The sequence below is a fragment of the Plectropomus leopardus genome, chromosome 2 (genome assembly GCF_026936395.1).
Source record: "Plectropomus leopardus strain MGB_pleo_1.0 chromosome 2, ASM2693639v1, whole genome shotgun sequence".
NCBI lineage: Eukaryota > Metazoa > Chordata > Actinopteri > Perciformes > Serranidae > Plectropomus > Plectropomus leopardus.
Window position 1 is genome coordinate 18,382,402 of NC_142177.1, and position 18,731 is coordinate 18,401,132.

Sequence of the window (18,731 nt, forward strand, 5' to 3'; positions counted from 1 at the left end):
TGATATTGATTTTTTTAGGTAGGACTTTTTTAGGTGGCTAAAATGCATTCATTCGTCCACAGCATTTCATTTCTTAGCTTCAGTGTAGGAATCCAGCCTGCTTCTCCAAACTGGGGATGTGCCGACTGGCATCTAATGTATGCAATATACTGACTTTGGATAAGAACCGCATACATCCCCGCTTTTAAAAAATCTTAACAATCCCTTTAAAACTAAGAAGGCCTTGTGACAGTGTGTACAGGTGACTATCTTCTGGACTGACTCTTAGTTGGATCTCCAGTCACACTTTGTCAAGATTTAACTCAAAGAACCTGATTTGTTGTTAATATTCAAAAATCCAACTTTCTCTAAGAATGAACAGTATATAATTAATTTCCCCGTTTTATATATATATATATATATATATATATATATATATATATATATATATATATATATTAAGAATTGGCCCTCATATACCACTTAAAACATCAGATCTAGATACATATCTTAACCCAAACTTGGGTCGACATCAGTTTTCATTTGCTGTGTTCAGATGCCCTGCAATTATTTAAAGTTTTGAAATCAGAGCAAATTGGTTTGCTTTTATTTGAAAACATGGAGGGAAAAGACAATGAGCAAATTAAAGTGTTCTGAAAATTGCAAGAACTTAGTACCTTTGGAAAATTATTTTCTAAAAAGATAGTGAAAAATAGCCCAAAACCTAGGCTATGTTTATAATTATCATTATATGTTTAAAATTATTTTACAGAATTATTATTACATTTAAGCACTTTTCCCAGGTCATTTCCTTTTTTTTGTTGTTTTATTTCTTAGGGTTTTTTCCTTCTAATTTTTTTTTTAGGTTTCGTCCATTGCCTCAGTTGCTTATTACCATTTTACCATGTTTTTGAACGAAATTTAGCCAGGTTGCCCGGGTTTCAAAAGGTTAAAACAATCTCAAACTTAAAGTTATGCAATAAAAAACCCACCAAAACCATTCATTTATGCAAATGTACAGCTTAATTAAATAACTAATTGGCTAAACCCCAGTGTTTGTACGCGTGCCTGTTTTATTTTATATTATTTTATATTATTTTATTTCAGCCTGTCTGGTTCGTACCAACTTGTTTCATTATTTTGTTTTTTGTTTTTTTTATCAGTGAGTGTACTGTTTTCAAAACTGTTAATAAAAGAAAAAAATGCTAAAGAAAAGAACAAAGGTCCGCCTTTTATTTTACCTCAATCTGAAATAAAGTTTGTATCCTGCATAAAATCTAATATGAAATCGTGAGCGCAGTTAAAATACATTTGACCCATCAGCACTACAGTCTACTTAAACCTTCTGCATTGTGTTTCCCAGTGCCTCCCTGGTAGCAGAGTCTCGTCTTCATTATTTCGGAGCAAAGTGAGACCTCCTGCCTCTCCCCCTGTCTGTGGTGAGCACCGCCTCCTCCCATTGGCTCCTCCGCGGTGTCTGCGCCGCAGCGTGTAGTTCCGCCCAGAGTCACATCGAAATACTAGTTGAGGCAGAGGAAGCGGCGGCAGGCAGCAGCAGCGTGTACTGTAAAACCTAAATATACATTTAAATCGCTGATACCCAACAATATATCTGCCGAGGAATTAACTACAAGTCGCCGGACACTTGTTTCACCGACGAGGTAAGCCCCACACATCCGTGTTTTCGCGGTAGCGTTTCTCCGTTTACCATTTACAGATGTGTCCGATGCCACAGGAGATTATCTCAGCTCGCTGGATTTCCCAACCTGTTCACGTTGATGTCCACACGTCGACTCGTTTGTTGCAGCCGTTAAAACACCAACAAACAGTTATTGCACTTATTAAAAAAAAACAAAAAAAAACAGACGTATGAAACACCGCGAGGAAGTAACATTAGGACTTGACTGAGCGCGAGCGAAGCAGTTAGAAAAACTGCAGCTGAATTGAGTTGTTTGCTCTCAACAGTAATGCGACGAAACGGCTGTTTTAACAGCGTATTTTAATTTAGTCAGCTCGGTGCGTTTTGGTTTTAGTTTGTTTTCTGTGCATTATTTTCCCTGCTAAATAATAACTTAGGTTGCCCAGCTATGTTAAAATGAAATGAGGCCTGTCACGATGCGCTACATCGTAAATTACGGAGCTAAAACAACTGTAGAAATGTCAGCCGAATAGCTTGTAGCTTGATGAATATAGTGCAAAATGCACACTTTACACCTAAATTGCTTGTAGGTATATGTATAATCACCACATACTAGTCATAGCTTACCAGTTTTATGTTATAAACTACTGTTTGAGTAGGATAAAATGCAAGTCATACTAAAATAGGAGTATTATTAATATTTTTTTCAGTTGGTATGCTGTCTGGAGTTTGGACAGGAAATCATTGACGCCAACTAAAAAGGCCCAAATCTATGTGTTGAATGTGCCCTCTCTCATGGTGTCACAGTACTGTACACATTTCTCTTTATTATGCACATTTTTCTAAACACTGTCCGAGTGTAGATCCATCATTATCAGATCAGTCACAGTGATATAGCTGCAGGTGTTACACCTTCAGACACCACATGATGGATGACAATGTCACTGGTGGCCATGCGAAGGTCACACAGGTGGAAAGTGTAAGACATAGGGCATCAGGTGTTTTCCCCTTAGCTAAAAAATAACCTTGGTCATCTTGGGATGTATTTTAAAAGGACATTGCGTTATATAGTTTCACAGTAAAACTATCACAAACAATTGGGATGTTGAAGTAATTGTAATTTTAGAAGATTTTAAAATACCATGAATTAGAAGGTCATTGTAACCTTTGTATTAAGTACCTCAGATACACAGTCTGTATAATAAAACATTATTTTGTAATCTTATAGTTTCAGTTGAAGTATGTTATAGTTTCATGGTGGCAGGATTAAATTCAGGTGTCCTATCTCTCACAATGCCCTCAGCAGTGTTACATGATTAGCAAGACTTGAATGGAGCTTACACAACAAGCAACCACAAGACATTTGTTGTCACTCACAACACTGTCGTAAAAGACTGTCGTAAGACCGGAAAAGGCAAAGGATAACACCATAATTAACATGCAGTGTCCCTCACCACATGGATCTGTAAACCAGTCTTTTGTTTTTAAAACAGGAGAAAAAGCAAATAGTTGGCAGTTTTAGGTTTATTGCCACGTCGTTGGAGACAGTCCACTCCGGGTTGATTATTACAGGGAAAACCTACTGCCTAACAAATGGGAGTGTCAAAAGTTGTTAATTAAACCACACATTGTACTTGAGCTCGTGAAATCTTGAGGAAATGCGCTCACCTGGTCTTTCCAGGCTCTGATCATTTACCCCCGCTGGGATTTTAGATAACGTAACATTGATTTATGCACTGTCATACAGCACTTTGTTTTAAAGCTGTCAGATTTTTCCAACGATGGAGGGACTCCACCTTCTACAAGCGCTCAGAGAAATTAAAACAAACTTGCCTGAGCGCTCCTGGTAGAGTTGTTCTGATATTCTGATGCCGATACTGCCTTAAGTGCTGGATCAGGTATTGGCGAGTACTCAGGGCAATGCCACCACATCATTAATCAATGCATTTTAAAGTAGTTTTACATCCAGATAAAACTGCAATTTTCCCGGAAATAAATTCTTTTTTTGCTGCTCTAAAACAGTAGCCTATATAGTGAGTTCATCTGGGCAGCCAAAAGCAACTTCTGTTAAGGAGCACCAAAGAAGAATTGATTTCCAGTGAAAAGTCAGCAATTTGGCAATATTTTACACAGGAAATTCCCTCGAGTAAAAAGGCATCCTTTAAAGTAAGCAAGGCTTTAGTTTGAAGGAGTGGCGCTCGTATTGCCAATTTCAACACCAGCAAGCTTATAGAGCATTTGAAGACATAACACATCTATTTGTTAATGTAGCGGTGGCGGTGTTTGCCACAGAGCTTTTCTTCTGCAATTATCTAAAATCCAATGGAAAAATCCAATAGGATTTTTGATGAGGGAACCAGGGTGATGTTAGCTTTCGGGTTGGCCTACTATCCTTGGGACACTCTATAGTAGGTATTAGGATCGGTACTCTGCACTGGCCGATACTCAAGCACAGGTATTGGAATCGGTGTCTGAAAGGAAAATTCGATCAGAACATCTCTAATTTGGAGTGAAAACAAAGTAAGCATTATGCAACAGTACTGTACTTTATAGGTTGTAATTGAGGGGTATAAAGTAATTTCAATAAGTCAACATCAAGAAACTAAACTATTATGGTTCTTTTCAGCATGTATTACTACTTACACATAATTTAATACAGGGATTACAGAGTACTACACAAAAAGTGAGAAGTGCTCTTGTGTAGGAGAGGATTTCTTGCAGGAATGTCAGGGATGAATGTCAGGGAATAACAGTCGCTGGAGAGATGGAGACAGTAATTAAGCCACTGTGCTGACAGTCGGTCTGCCTGCTGTTCACTCTCACCTCAGCATTACTTCGTCTGCAGGTTTGCCAGCCCTGCAGGGCAAAACATAGCCTGCGCCAGACTTGGACATTTACTGGGATTTCTTGTCATAATTAGAAATGCCATTTATGAGAAGGAGCTCTGGTGCTGCTGTTGTGTTTTTGTGACTGAACTGCATCTGTAATTTAAGCTGTACCAGGCCTTGGGTTACAGCACTGCAGCTTCAAGCTTTCAGAACCAAAACAGCTGATGCACACAGACCTCTATTCCAGGTTAAATTTCCCTTGACCCCAGCAGAAAAGCATATGCAGACAGCAATCCCTTTTTTCCCCGCTCCATCAGTATCTACTGCAGGGGTGAAATTGACAATAGATATACTTATAGCCAACAAATGAAAGACAGAACACGAAAGACAGACTCTAGCCGCTTTGTGTGCAGCAGCGACAGGGTCCACACATTTTTCAGACATCCTTATCTGCTGGATCACACCCCTGCTGGAGGGAGGGCTCTGTCTGTCTCCATTTTCTTTATCAGCATCAGCAATAAAATCAGCAGGTGGTGATGAGGAGAGGCAGAGCACAGGTGGTAAGCTTGTTGATCCAAAATGTTGGATACAAGCCAAGCTGGACCTCTGGATGCCCCAGAATGTCCTTCAGTGTCACTTTTCATTTAAGATCATATATTTTAAGAACCTTCCCTCAGACCCCTGCACATGTTTTAGCTAACCGCACACATTGCAACACATCAACCCTTAGTTTCCTCTTTTTGTTTAGTTTGTCAGGTGGTCGCCATTGATTGCTTTTTTTTCCTAAAATGTATCCTCCCTACAAAAAATAACATTGTGTTCTTGTTGTGTTTATGTGTGTATGAGATAGATGGGAAGCAAAAGTGGATGGTCCAGCTCTCCAGCTGAGACGAATCCCAGTTTGTTCTAGATAAAAATAAGCAGGTGCTAGGGTCGGGCCAGTGTGAACATTTTCAAACAGTGTTTTTAGTATTATGATATTTGCCGGAAATTACATACAAAATAGCAAACAGCACGTAACGTTAGTCTAGCTTGTTTTTAGTGACGGTCATTTATTCATTCATTCATTGCCTGTAACCGCTTTCGCAGAAACTTTCAGCTCCCTGGCAATCTCCCTACATCCAGCTTACACTGAAAAAAGTAGGTTTCATATAAAAAAAACTCCTCACTGAACAACTTCATGAATCAGTTGTTCATCCTCCGCTACTTCACTTTCAAAGCGAGCATCAGATATAAATAGAAACTTGGTGTCCGACACAAGTTGAGCTCACAGCAGTGCTTGCAGTCAGTAAGGACAGTTCTTTTGTCGACTTCAAATCTAAAATGTTGCAGTATTGGTGCAGTTTTAGTCTTTTTAAGAGAATAACTGACATGTATCCTCTCTTCACCCCAAAAAGTAAACAAACGTGCACCGCTCTCCCCACTCCCCCTCTGCTGAAATTTGATTTCCCTCATGATGCCAACACCAGCCACATCGGCTCGGCAGTGAAATACACACGACCTGTGCGACACTAATTGCTCCTCTAAGTTAACAAAGATGATCTTATATTAATTACACTGATATACTGCTGATTGCTAATGCAGTTTTAGTTGGATTTAGGGCTGTGACTTAGGCTACTTTTAAAGCTGCCAGAACGTGACATAACGATAAATGCTGGATCAGCCGCTTTGCATAAATTAAACTGGTTAAAGCTTATATGCCTGCCTGGACCGGCAAATCAGGAAATTGACCCCTTGGTTTCCTCTTTTCGTTTAATTTCTCAGGTTGTTGATTGTTTTTATCGAAACTATTTCCTAAGATCTTGTTTTGTTCTTCTTGTGAGTGTGTGTGACAGAGATGGGAAGCAAAGAAAAAGGATATTTCAGCTCTCCACTGAGACAAATCCAAGTTTGTCATAGATACAAATAAGCAGGCACACACCTCACACAAACCTTTTGAACAAGAAAGCTGTAGCATACAGCTTTATTTACAGTATCTCACAATAGGCTGGGTGCAGCACGAATCACTTCATACTCGGCTTACTTTAATGGTCAGGGGAACATCCAGGAAAGTTAAATGCTTTAGTGGTTGTTATTGTGACGGAGCAAATGGCAGATAGAAACAGTGCCCTGGTGGAAGATCCTCCCCCTCAGGCTGTGTTCCCACTAGAAGCAGTTAAATTCAGACAGAGATGAGGTGCAAAGTCCCTAACGTCAAATACTCATATTTCACTTGGAGAGAGATGGGGTCCTTGCTCTGTGTGTGTGTGTAGCTCAATGTGTGTCGTGACTTGTACATGTTACATATATGTGGTTGATATATATGAGGAAGAGAAATTATTGTGTGTGCCTTTTTATGACTCCTTTGATGCCTTTTTTGCTGCATTGAATCTTAATGAAAACAGTTTCAGCCTCCTGAGAGTCAAGTGGAAGCTCAGCTGGTCGGTAAAGCATTCCACGTTGCATTAAATGACGTGTTGAGGAGAGAATAACTTTATGTAAATGACGGTGGAAAAAGGTCATTCGATTCCAGCCGCACCACCAGCTAAGCTGAGTGTGGCTCTCAGGGGGGGGCATGGTTGCCAAGGACACCGCCGACCTCCATGACGAGCATTCACAAGGGAAGGTGCCGGAGGAGCCACCTCTGTGTTTCTGTGGGAGATTGAGTTGTCATTAATCAGTCATTGTGACAGCCACGCTGACCACATTGATGGCTCTATTAGCAGAGTCTGTGTTCCTGTGAGGCAACAGGCCTCTCAGCACTGATTCATACACCGATGAGACATGTTCTGATTCAAAGGCCTCGGTGGATTCAAGAGGTCTTTACTATCTCTGGGCACAAGGGCTCTCATTCCTCTGTGCTGTGGTAATGTTTTATGGAAGCGTTTCTAAAGTTTCCCCCTCGCTTGTTGAACTGATTCTGTGGGGGTGTGTTTGAGCTAGTGGCTGGGCTATACAGATGGTCTCACTGCTGCCTGCACAGCTGCCCTCCGGCCAGTCTGACCACAGTCTGCAGATCCTGCTGAGCCTCCAGCAGGAAACTCTGCCTGGTCACATCAGCCAGCATACAAACACACACACACACACACACACACACACACACACACACACACACACACAAGGCACCCCTCTCGCACTTTGTCTTCCTCTGTGCTGTCTGCACAAGCAAGCATGGCAGAGGAAATCCCCACAGACTGAGCAGCAGCGAGCCTAACGTAGTGGAGCAGGGGCAGGTACTCGCTTAGCAGCACTGAGTGCAGGTCCGACGAGCCCGGCCATTCAGTCTTATTTATAGCTAGATACCATGAGGAGCCAGGAGAGGCTCATTCAGCCAGGCTCACACCTCTTTCTGACCTATCAGAGCAGATTTATTGAGACTCGTCTGTCCCTTAGCCAACCCCTTAGTAGTAATGATTCTTTTTTCTCTTACCTCATCCCCCCTCCATTCCTCCATTTGTGTGAGACCTGTCTATGCAAATGTATATTGATTTATTGATGATGTGTGTCATGTAGCTACAGCTATCTAAATTGCTGTCTGTATTGCCATCCTCTTATTAGTCTATTTTTCATCATTTGAAAGGATCAGCTGTGGCAGTGCCTTGCAGGGTATTATGCGGAGCCAAAGGAAAGATGAAAAACATTTATGTGCGAGTGTCTTTGTCAAGCACAAAATAATTACTGTCTTTTGCCACTGTTCACTCTTAAATCTAGTTATGTAGAGCCAGGTTACTTTTAGGTGTTACGTGTTAGGTGTGTGCCATATATCATTCACGATAATACTGGTATAATTTTTAATATCATAAAAAAAAAAAATATTGTAATAATGGCAGTTAATGTGTTGCAATTGTGTATTCTTCAAATTGATAATAATAAAATATTCTCAGTATTTTTGTCAAGAATATCATTATCGTAAAACTGTCCTGAAATATCCTGATATAATTTTAAGGCCATATTGCCCACCCCTAATAAGTGTATTTTTTTGATGATGTGCGCAAAAACCTGTATTACGATACATTTTTAGATTTATCTCAAGAGCAATAGAAGGCAAAGATTTGCAAAAATGTTGTTCTCATATCTGATATCTTTGTCCTGCTTAGCCTATTGACTGTATAAAAATAATGAATATTGGCTATTTCCATCTTGGGTTTTTGGAGCCAGAAGTGACTATGTTTGGGCGGGTGAAGCTGTGAAGAAGCGAGAGGTGGATCTGACTCATAGGGTGTGACCTTGCAGATGGCCGTTCAGTCGAAGCGGCCACACCCTTAATTTTCCTTAACTTTAAGCCACTATATAAATGAAATGGGTAAGTTATATAAAAATTCAGCCCCTGTGCAGTAGAGCTCTGATTCTCTGCTTGATTGGGCATAACCTGACCTGCAGAGTTCAGGCTGTAAACATGTTTATTTCATGTTTGAAATGACAAACATGTTTGTTTATTTCTGCTGTAAATTTTGGCATTTTAACATGGGTGTTTATGGGGATTGACTTGCTTTTGGACTCAGCCTCCAGTGTCCACAGTTTTTTGGCACCATGACTTCATTTGTCAGCCCCCGCATACCCCCAGAAAACAAGAGCTAGATGTCATCAGCCAGTAGGATGGTCAGAGAGATGTCAGTTAAGCATGGTCCAGAAATACTATTACAGTCCTGAAAATAGTGGGGGACCATGGGTGTAAACCGTTTGGTTGGTTTGCTTAAAGGCCCCAACACGAGGCAAGCACCTGCGGCTCCCGTCACTGTGGTGTGTCCCGGACTGTTGGCCCTTGTCGACCCTTTTCGACCTTTTTTCTGCCAATGCAGCATGTTGAATTGGCGGCAGCAGCCATGGAGCCTGTTGGTGAATAAAATCACTCTGATTAGTGCATGAGACAAGAAGTGGAAGGGAGGAAGTTAACAAAAAGATGATCAGTCTTCCAGTTTCCCGTTTGGAATGACAATTACAGACAACTGCCGTCTGCTGGTATGGAGGGGTATTCCCTCTCTTTCACGCGCAGAATATAAATGTTTGTTGGTTGTCGGTTTGCAGTGTTCATGGGCAACTTTTTGGCCAAGACACAGCAACATGAGACAACACAGCAGGGGGATTTTGTCGCCACTAGTTTTGAGATGTCAGCTTGGTGCGTCATGGCCTTTGAACTGCTAGTTACATATAAATGAGTGCTGGAGCCACTCTCAGTTTAATTCTATGACATTCAGATAATTTTTTAGTTAAAAATTGCAGTATGATTAAATTTAGGGCAAATGTTGGTTAATTGTCCAATCTAGGTTCATTGTCCAATACAAGAGAGCAAGGCATTGGAGGGCATGAGGATGCAAACAAATCACAGTAACCCATATGACTCACTTAAAACTGATATGCAGCCTAGTGTGGCGACCACTTCTTTATTTATACATGAAGAAGACCAAAATAGATGACTCATGAGGCTGTATAGTACAATGTACTGAGCAGGGAGAAACATGGGAGCACTGACTCACATCCCAGCTGCCCTCACACACAAACATTCGAGGCCTTACATACAGTGTATCTTACACATACAAAATTCATAACTTTTACGCAGACTTCCTTGTTTGAGTCAGGCCTAATGGACAAATTGAGTTTCCAGTTTGCTGGTCCGAAACATCAATTCACTGGTGAAAATATTGCTGTTGGTCGCTGGGTCTGTATTAGTGCAGTAAATTTAATGTGCCACTGGCAGTTATGACAAATAATTTTACGAACCATAGCGCTGTATTTAGGAAGCCAGTTAACTGTCCCTCCAAGACTCTCTCTGGATGTCTGCGTTTTCATGTGAGAGGTGACGCATGCTGATGATGCTGATAGATATGTGGTTATAAATCAATACAGCCAGATGATGCTCTTTAATCTCATAAGACCATTAGCAGATAAAGTGCCCCCTCAAGGAATAATGTAATTCTTTAAAAGCCCTCAGAGAGTAATGAGAGGGGTCTTGCACTTAGTAGCTTTGCAGGATTAGAGAGATGTATGAGTTTATAAAGTCAGCCCTATGTGTTACCATGTGAATGTATGTATGTGCTGTGATTTCATTTGTTTGAGACTGTGTCAGTATGTGGGGGTTTGTGTCTGGTAAGGTTACATGGATGTCTTCTAGGTCTGTACCATTCTTGCTAAATGTGAATCGCAGTTTTTCTCTCTAAGAATTGAGATGACGATTCTCTCACAGGATTTTTTAAAGATAAATAAATAAATTGCAATCTTAGATGCTCAAGAGAAAGAACACATCTGAGATGCTTGCTGTCTAGACAGAGCTTATACCAGACAACATAAGCAAAAGAAATATCAAAGAGTTTGACTCACAAATAACATATATCAAAGTGCTGGATTTAAACTTTAAATTCTCTTGTAACAAAAAAAACGTGTCTCTTAGTTTAGAACATCAAAGTGATGTACTGGAATGCTGCTGAATATTAAAAATATAAAATAAAGTTACAGCTTTAGAATAAATAACATACACACTTACAATTATATGACACACAGAGCTTCCACCATAGCCTATGCAATGTGAGCTGTGCGGTGGTGTGTGTATGTCGCTCTGCAGTTATACCTCCAAAGTCGGTGGTGGAGACTTCTGTGAAGTGCTGGAAAGTGTGACTGATACATAACTCTTCTAAAATACAAATTAAACATGGCTTAATAGCCACGTTTCAAACACAAGTAAACAAAGCGACTTCATTAGAACTCACAAGATTTACAGACAAAAAACACTTGCTTATTAACATAAGTCTATGGCATTTTGCATTACATAAATTAGCCTTGCAGCAAGTGGAGATTTCCTATACTCATGTCAAGCCAGGAATAGCAGCAACATACATAAAAAGTAATATTACAAAATTGAGCTTAATTACAACTCACAAGGTTCACCGACAAATTAATTGTCTTATACTAGACACATTTTTTCATCAAATACAACATGCTAACGTTTTTAGCACAAGCCTTTGGCATTTGGCATTGTATGCATTAGCGTAGCGGCTAGTGGAGATTAAAGAGACTGTAAGACATTGGACATTTTAATTTCCTATACATTCATTACAATAAAAGTCCCACATGGTAATTTGATACCTGTTTACTGTGATATATGTGATATGAAATATTGGGTTTTCATCCTCATTGACTTAGCATGAGTGCACAGGCAAATAGGAACGAGTGAATCGTCGTCACTTAGAAATGAGATTGCATAGATGTATGAATTAAGACTGTGAATTTTTTCTTTCTTTCTTCGAATTTATTGCGCAGTGCCAGTGTCTGCTTAGGAATGCAACATAGGCAGTCCCCAACCCTGTGTAAGTATAGAGGTCAGGGTTTGGGTGTGTGTGGAAGGGGGCCCCCGTATTTGGCAGGCAGATCGGTGCAGTGGCTGCTATGTGCCAGTGATGTCCTTTGCTGATGAACCAGGCTGTTGCACGCGCGCACGCATGCACGCACACATGCACGCACACACAGAAAAAAATCAAGTGATGGAAGATCAGTTTAGGCTTTCCTTTATAAAAAAATGCAGTAGTGTGCTTCATTGGAGACATGCTTTAAAGAGACAATGATGTGCACACTCTGAGTGAATATCACGACCTAGAAAACAAGGTCATGAGTCTCCTCCCAGGCACAAATGTATTGTGTGTGTGTGTGTGTGTGTGTGTGTGTGTGTGTGTGTGTGTGTGTGTGTGTGTGTGTGTGTGTGTGTGTCTGTCACATACTATAACAGCAGCACTTGCAATATTGTCCCTGTGTGTGTAATAGCATATGTCCCATCCAAGTACAACCTCTACAACATTTTTATTACTTGCATTTTGAGTTATAGCTAGCCAGAGGCTTAGGATATTAAATGTGGTAGTGACTGAGTGAGTCTGCCTTCAGATTCGGTTTCCAAAGAGGGGATGAGTCAATTATAGTAATGCAGTATTTAGCATTTATTAGACCTTTTTTTATCCTGGAATGATCAAAGGAGGAGGTTGGTGTTTGAAGAGGAAGATAACTGTCCTCAAATAGCTTCTTTGGCAGATCCAGTTGCTTATCTTGCATTTCTGTTGGTCTTTACAACCAACAAGACATTATTTTTGGTTTGTCTTTTATTCAGTGGTCATCTGCATGTATCAGTGTGCATACACCCTTTGTGTGAACCTACACCTGAACAGGATCATGTTTCAGCAGGAAATTTAATTAATCTTCAACATGGACCCTATTTTTCCATTTTTCTGTGTCTAAGTGACCAATGTCATTGTCGACAGCTATTATTAATATTTGTCCATTATTGAGAGAGCACTGCTGCAGTCAGTTGTCAAACAGGCTATTATATAATGTAACCACTCGGTGCATTTGGCACCATCAATGTGCATCCGTAAAAGGTTCTTGTTTTTGATGCTGACAGGCTCCGATTGTTATTGTGGCTGACAAAGAAATTAAACATTTTTTAAGCTTTCACTTGATCCAGTGTGTTATTGCGTGCAACCAAGTCACGCTCAAGGAGAAGTTGCATTCTAAACTCGCGCAAGACGTGACTTTTTTCAGGCAGACAACGGTGGAAACGTAAGTAAGAGTTAGAGAGAATAGTGCCAGGAAGAAGTGTTGTCAAGATACTGGAATTTCTAACTTTAATATGATGCCTTGAAAAATATTAATATTCATTACCATTTTTGATTCCTATGGGGAAAATTTACATCGAAAATTATTTTTTTAATTAAAAGCTGAATGTAACAAGTCTATATGACATTATTGACTTTTCTTTTCTCGATTTGTGGCGGAGAACAGCAGACTGGCTGTATAAACATTAACAATAAGAAAGAGCTAGAAAATGCAGATAATACTGGTGTATTAATGCTGAGAATGGTTACTCATACTGTTTAAAATATTCAATGTAGGAATACATGACATTGGATTTTTTGCCAATATTTAAAAGGCTGATGTCAAAACAACACATAAGGCTGACAAATGATACCGATATTGATATATCCGCTGTTATCCCCACCTACTTTTACTGACCATTAAGTGCCTTTTGTAGTGGAACTATCATCATACCAGCATACTCTTATTGCAATGGCCCACCAGCAGATGGAGACATGAAATACAATGCGTTTCAGTTAATGTAATATTCATTCATTGAGCAAAATAAAAAAAAAACTACTTCAACTCATGGTTGACGTTTGCACCTGTTAACTTGGACAATAAAAAAAAAAAGAAATCTGTGCTGTTGGCAGAAATCAGCATGTTGGCCGATTCCATTTAATTTCATTTTGTGGTCCCGTGCATTTATCTGCTTCGCAGGTGAATGTCACTCTTGGGGTGGATGATTGATCTGTTGATTCGTTCCCAGCTGATCAGATCGATGGATGAGAGGAGGTATTTGCAGATTTTTGTAAGTGAAAGACAGTTTGAGGCCCAGCAGATTGATTAATTTCACTTTAATGCACCAGACGTTCTGCTGCTCGTCTCTGCCTCTACTGTGTTATAAATAGCCCTGTGATATATATTTTAATACTGCTCCTAATTAACAGTCCTGCTCTATTGACACTAGGGCGGGACAAATTAGATTATGGCGGCCCGCCATAGTCTTGGTAATTAATGGAAAACACTGGTTTACCAGCATGCATGTTTTGGTTTGGGTTTGTCCCTCTCTTCCTGTATGCCAACTAGGTGGAAATATATTTGAATAGAGTTTAAGTCTAAGATACAAAAAAAAAAGAGAGAAGAAGAGAAGAAATAAAAATAATCTTTGTTATGGATCCTTGAAAAGTCATGGAAAGGTTTCGAAATTTTGTCCAACCCTTACCCTGAGCAAGACTTTGTTACAAACAATAACAAATAGACCAGAGCAAGCAAAAGATAAAGAAAACTGTTTTCACTTCTCTATGAGGTCCGTTCCATAATGTTGTAAGACACTTACAATAGCAATCTGAGCCTATAAGTGGCAAAAACAAGCACTTTTAGTGGAAATAAATACACAGTGTCAAATGCCCTGAGTGCCTGTTCTGCCACTGCAGGATGCAATGCTACCTCTTAACACTGGACCAATTGCAGAAATAGTTGTTTCCAGACGTCACTTTGACACAAAAACATGGAAAAATAGGGTCCAGGTTGACAAATACCAAAGTTTCTCTTTAAAGGTACCTAATCCTGTGTTTTCAATTTGGTTTCAAAAAAAGATGTGGGTGATTTTCCATATTTTAAGTTGGGATACTGGATATGAATAGACTATTTTGATAGAATCCAGACAGAAAAAGACATCAGAGAAATATCTCATCATAGTTTTTGTTATACCGTCAAAAGAAGGGGAAAAAAAGATCCGTCAGCTCGTGTCAAGAGAATCCTATAAACCGTAAGGAGGGTGATGGAGCCTCAGGAGAGCAAGCTGTCATTTAATTAAGTAGACGTGAAGCATGGGGAGCTGTGTGTGAGTGAGTGTGTGTGTGTATGTGAGTGTGTGCTCTCCGTCTCCGTGCTCATTCAGCTATGTGTGTTTGCTGAAGTATCAGCAGGAGACGTTCTGTGCTATAGGTCAGATTTTTCATGATGGAGAACAAAAGTGCAAACTCAAGATCAGATTCCCTCCTTGGTCTTAGCCCTCACCTCTAGAATGGAAAACAATAGATTTCATCTATACATGTTATCAGCCAGGTTGTTATATACCTGAAAAGAGGGGTAGGGTGGGTAGGGGGGTGTGGCTGAAACGCTAAACAAATGGATTTCCTCTTTTAATTCTCTTACCAAATGGCCCGGGTTAGAGCAATAATCTACAACTGAGCTTCGTCACCGTCCATTACCTTTACTCCGGTGGGATTGCTGCCTCCGCAGACTGGAAACTGTAAACACAGATTTGGCCTGGTTAGGAAAAATTGAAGGGGAAAGAAATTTGTAGTGACACTCCCCTGGATGGAAAAGTCTCCCAGTGTAAGAACAAGGTGTCACCACACCGGTGACTCTGCTGGGTTATGATGTTTTCACTTGTTTGTAGCCCTGACAGCAAAACACTCCTGCACATAAAGAAAGGCAGACATAGGAGTTGGGCTGTCTGAATGGTTGGCAGGCGCGGAGTATCTCTGGAATTTGTGGTGGCCTATTTTCTGTTGTGATGTGAAGCCTGGTGAAGTGCTGACTGAAATCTGAGGCTCCAGTTGAGGACAGACATGCTTGTGTTCCTCTGTGATAGGAACTGTCATTAGAATAATTTGGCTCCCAGAGAGAGCAGACAGGCAGATGACACTACTTCCACTTGAATTGAATTGATTATTAGCTGTGTCCCAAATCAAGGACTGGATCTTTTGATTGACGCAGCCCATTAAGGTGTGTCCTTTAAAGGCTTTGAAGGCTAGCATGTAGTCTAGAATCAGAGAGTGCAAAAATGATTGTTAATAGAAAACCTCAGTAATGAGTCCTAAAACCCTGATATGAATTAGCATTTCAGCACCTCTTGTTCCCTCGTCCCAAAGTCAATAGGGTTCTTTGAATGGGTTTTTGGTTAGAAGCATTAGATGAGGTCTGTGGTAAACACAAGCTTAAGAGACTTTCACTTTGCAGACTGTGGAAGACCCAGCCCCTGAATTGGGACATGCCAACAATGCTCTGTCTGAAAAGTGTGACAGCATGCAGAGGCTGGGCAGCTACAGTCGTGATGTGGCGACTATGTGGTGTCAATGTTGAGCAGGAATAAAAGATGACTGCTGTATCTTTCTATGTATGATACTCTAGTCAAGTGATAGTTTTTTCTCTAAGAGAAAACTACTGCAGCATCTTTCATAATTTATGATCAAAGTCCTTTACTGCAAGTCAACAGAAATACATGGTTTAGTGTAGAAAACATTGTAGCTGCTTTTTCAAAACTGGCCAAAACAGTTTGTACTAAAAGAGAACCAAAACATTCATCTGAATGTCTTCACTTCATAGATGGCTTTCAAGCAAGAAGCCCTTTTGCATGATGCAAAAAAACATCCTTTAATGACAGCTTGATCAGCTACATAGGATAGTCTGAAATAAGTATATCATATCACGTAATGTTTTTGAACACACAAAGAAACATATTTACAGTGATAGAAGATGCTCTCGTTACTCTGTAACTGGACAGTATGGTTTGGATTGTTCTGAGTTATCAGGCAGCCACTGTCCATGCTCAAGGGGCCCCACGACATGTTATCACAATACTTAAGTCACAATGCAACATTACTGCAATTTTAAATATTTTGCAATATGCTATTAGCTTTGTAACAACATATGTTTCAATAAATTGCAATTTCTTAACTTTTTCAACAGTGAATTATGTTCCAACAGTCATCTTTGTCAAAATCTGTTTTATTGAAGATTTCAGTGTGTTCATTTCACTTTATTGTTTTTTTTATTATCATTGTTTGGGGTTTTTGCCTTTTTTTTTGAAAGGGAAGGACTAGAGTAAAAGGGGGGAGAGAGAAGGGATAACATGCAGCAAAGTGCTGGGGATGGAACTGAACCTGCAGCCTCTGCAATAAGGACATACATAGCCTTGTACGTGGGGCACTTGTTCTTCCAGGTGAGCTACAGGATGCCTCTGCTTCAATTATTTTAATTGCAGCAAAATATATCTGGTGGAGTGAAAAAGCAAATTGATTTTATTATTCTAGTAGGCCACTAAGGCCACTAAAAGTTTAACTTCTATTTGTGATATTATTGATTTTTATTGTTAAAAAAAAAACCAAAAAACAAAAACCTGGCATTCTTGTGTCATTGCAATATTTCCATGCAAAAATATAACAGTATGGGGCACCCAGTAGCTCACCTGATAGAGCGGGCGCCCTGTGTGTCCTTGCCACAGCGGCTGCGGGTTCAATTCTATCCTTGGCCCTTTACTGCATGTCATCCCCTCTCTCTTTTCACCTTTCATGCTGTATGTCCTATCAAATTCAGGAAAAATACCCCAAAAAATAATCTTAGAAAAAAGGAAAAATGGGGCACCTGATAACTCAGTGGTTAGAGTGGGCATTCCATATACAGAGATTGTGTCCTTGCCGCAGCGAACTTGGGTTCAATTCCAGCCTCAGCCTTTTGCTGCATGTCACCCCCTCTCTCTCCCCCTTTCACGTTTAACAATTATCAATAAAAGGCAAAAATACACAAAAAACTTAGAAAAATTATTGTTTTGTTCCCCCTCACCTCTAACTGATTGATAGTTCAAATTAAGTATTTTTAAAATGGTGTCAGTGCACTAAAAGTGACATGTTTTTATCTTTCCACTTCAAAATCTAAAATAAGACCATTTTTATCACACTTTTTTATCTTTTTGAGTTTAATAGAAACATCTTTGCTGTAAACTCTCTGCACTGCAAAGGGTGACAATACGTGGACAGTTAAGGACTTATGTTTTAAATCACCATGGCAATATGCCTCATGGCTGAGTCACGGTCTCCATAGAGACCCGGAGGTAGGTTAATATGAGGTCACTGGTGACATTCACCTTGGTCATCCTGAAGCCGAAGAGGTCAGAATCAAAGCACGGCCATGATGTGAATAATGATGACAACAAGTAAATCAAAGTCACGGTTGCCATGACGATGAAGAGGAAAGAGGGCTAATCGAAGGGGCTAAAGGGAGGGTCAGCATCACAGCTGGGCTCTCAGTCGTACATCATGCAGCCTGCCTAGACTTCCTGATGGCCCAAGGTGAGACGGAAATGGTTAGACAAAGACAGGGAGAGAGTGTTGGAGGAGGCAAATGTGGAAGGGAGGGAGGAAAAAGGGGGGGGGGGGGGGGAGTAGGAGGAGGAGGAGGAGGAGGAGGAGGAGTAGGAGGAGGAGGAGGAGGGGATGTGTTCATCGATCACTCGGCGCCGTCTGCTGACATGGCAGCTACAGGACTCCTTTGTGTTGGCAGAAACACCATATATCTACAGTAGGTGTTTTGGCACACGCCTCTGTGCCCACACATGCATGCATCCTGACACCTTCACCTCAGCATTAAGCTGAAGGCATGTCCTCTTTCTTTGTACTGCCATAGAGATCGAAAGATGTGTGCAAGGTAGGTAGCAAACCAGGGAGGAGACAGAGAGGGAGGGATGCTAAAAAAGTTATCCCTTTATTAACTCTTTGAAACCTGCGCAAATTGATTAGATTTCTTTCAAAAACTTAGGGGGAAGGCAACAAGCAAAAGGCCCCAAAAAATTACCTAAAAATAAGCCCCCCAAAAAGTAAAAAACCAAAACATACAAAGTGACCCTGAAAAAGGGCTAAGCATAAAACAGTGTATATATTTTATATATTATATTTTATTTTTCATTATCCTTTTAGATATAAGATTATTATAATATATTTTAGAATTATTAATAAATTATATGTACTTTG

The 18,731-nt window shown here is 40.2% G+C and overlaps 1 protein-coding gene across 2 annotated transcripts in view; it reads left to right on the plus strand.

Annotated features, from left to right (window-relative positions):
* The first annotated feature begins 1,477 nt into the window (after positions 1 to 1,477).
* Positions 1,478 to 18,731, plus strand: part of ndrg3a (ndrg family member 3a) — a 50,342-nt gene continuing 33,088 nt past the window's right edge. Inside the window, exon 1 of one of the 2 annotated variants that reach the window (XM_042503287.2) lies at positions 1,478 to 1,640. The gene's annotated coding sequence lies outside the window, so the exon portion shown is untranslated. The remainder of the gene's footprint in view (positions 1,641 to 18,731) is intronic. The other variant, XM_042503296.2, reaches the window with a different exon arrangement.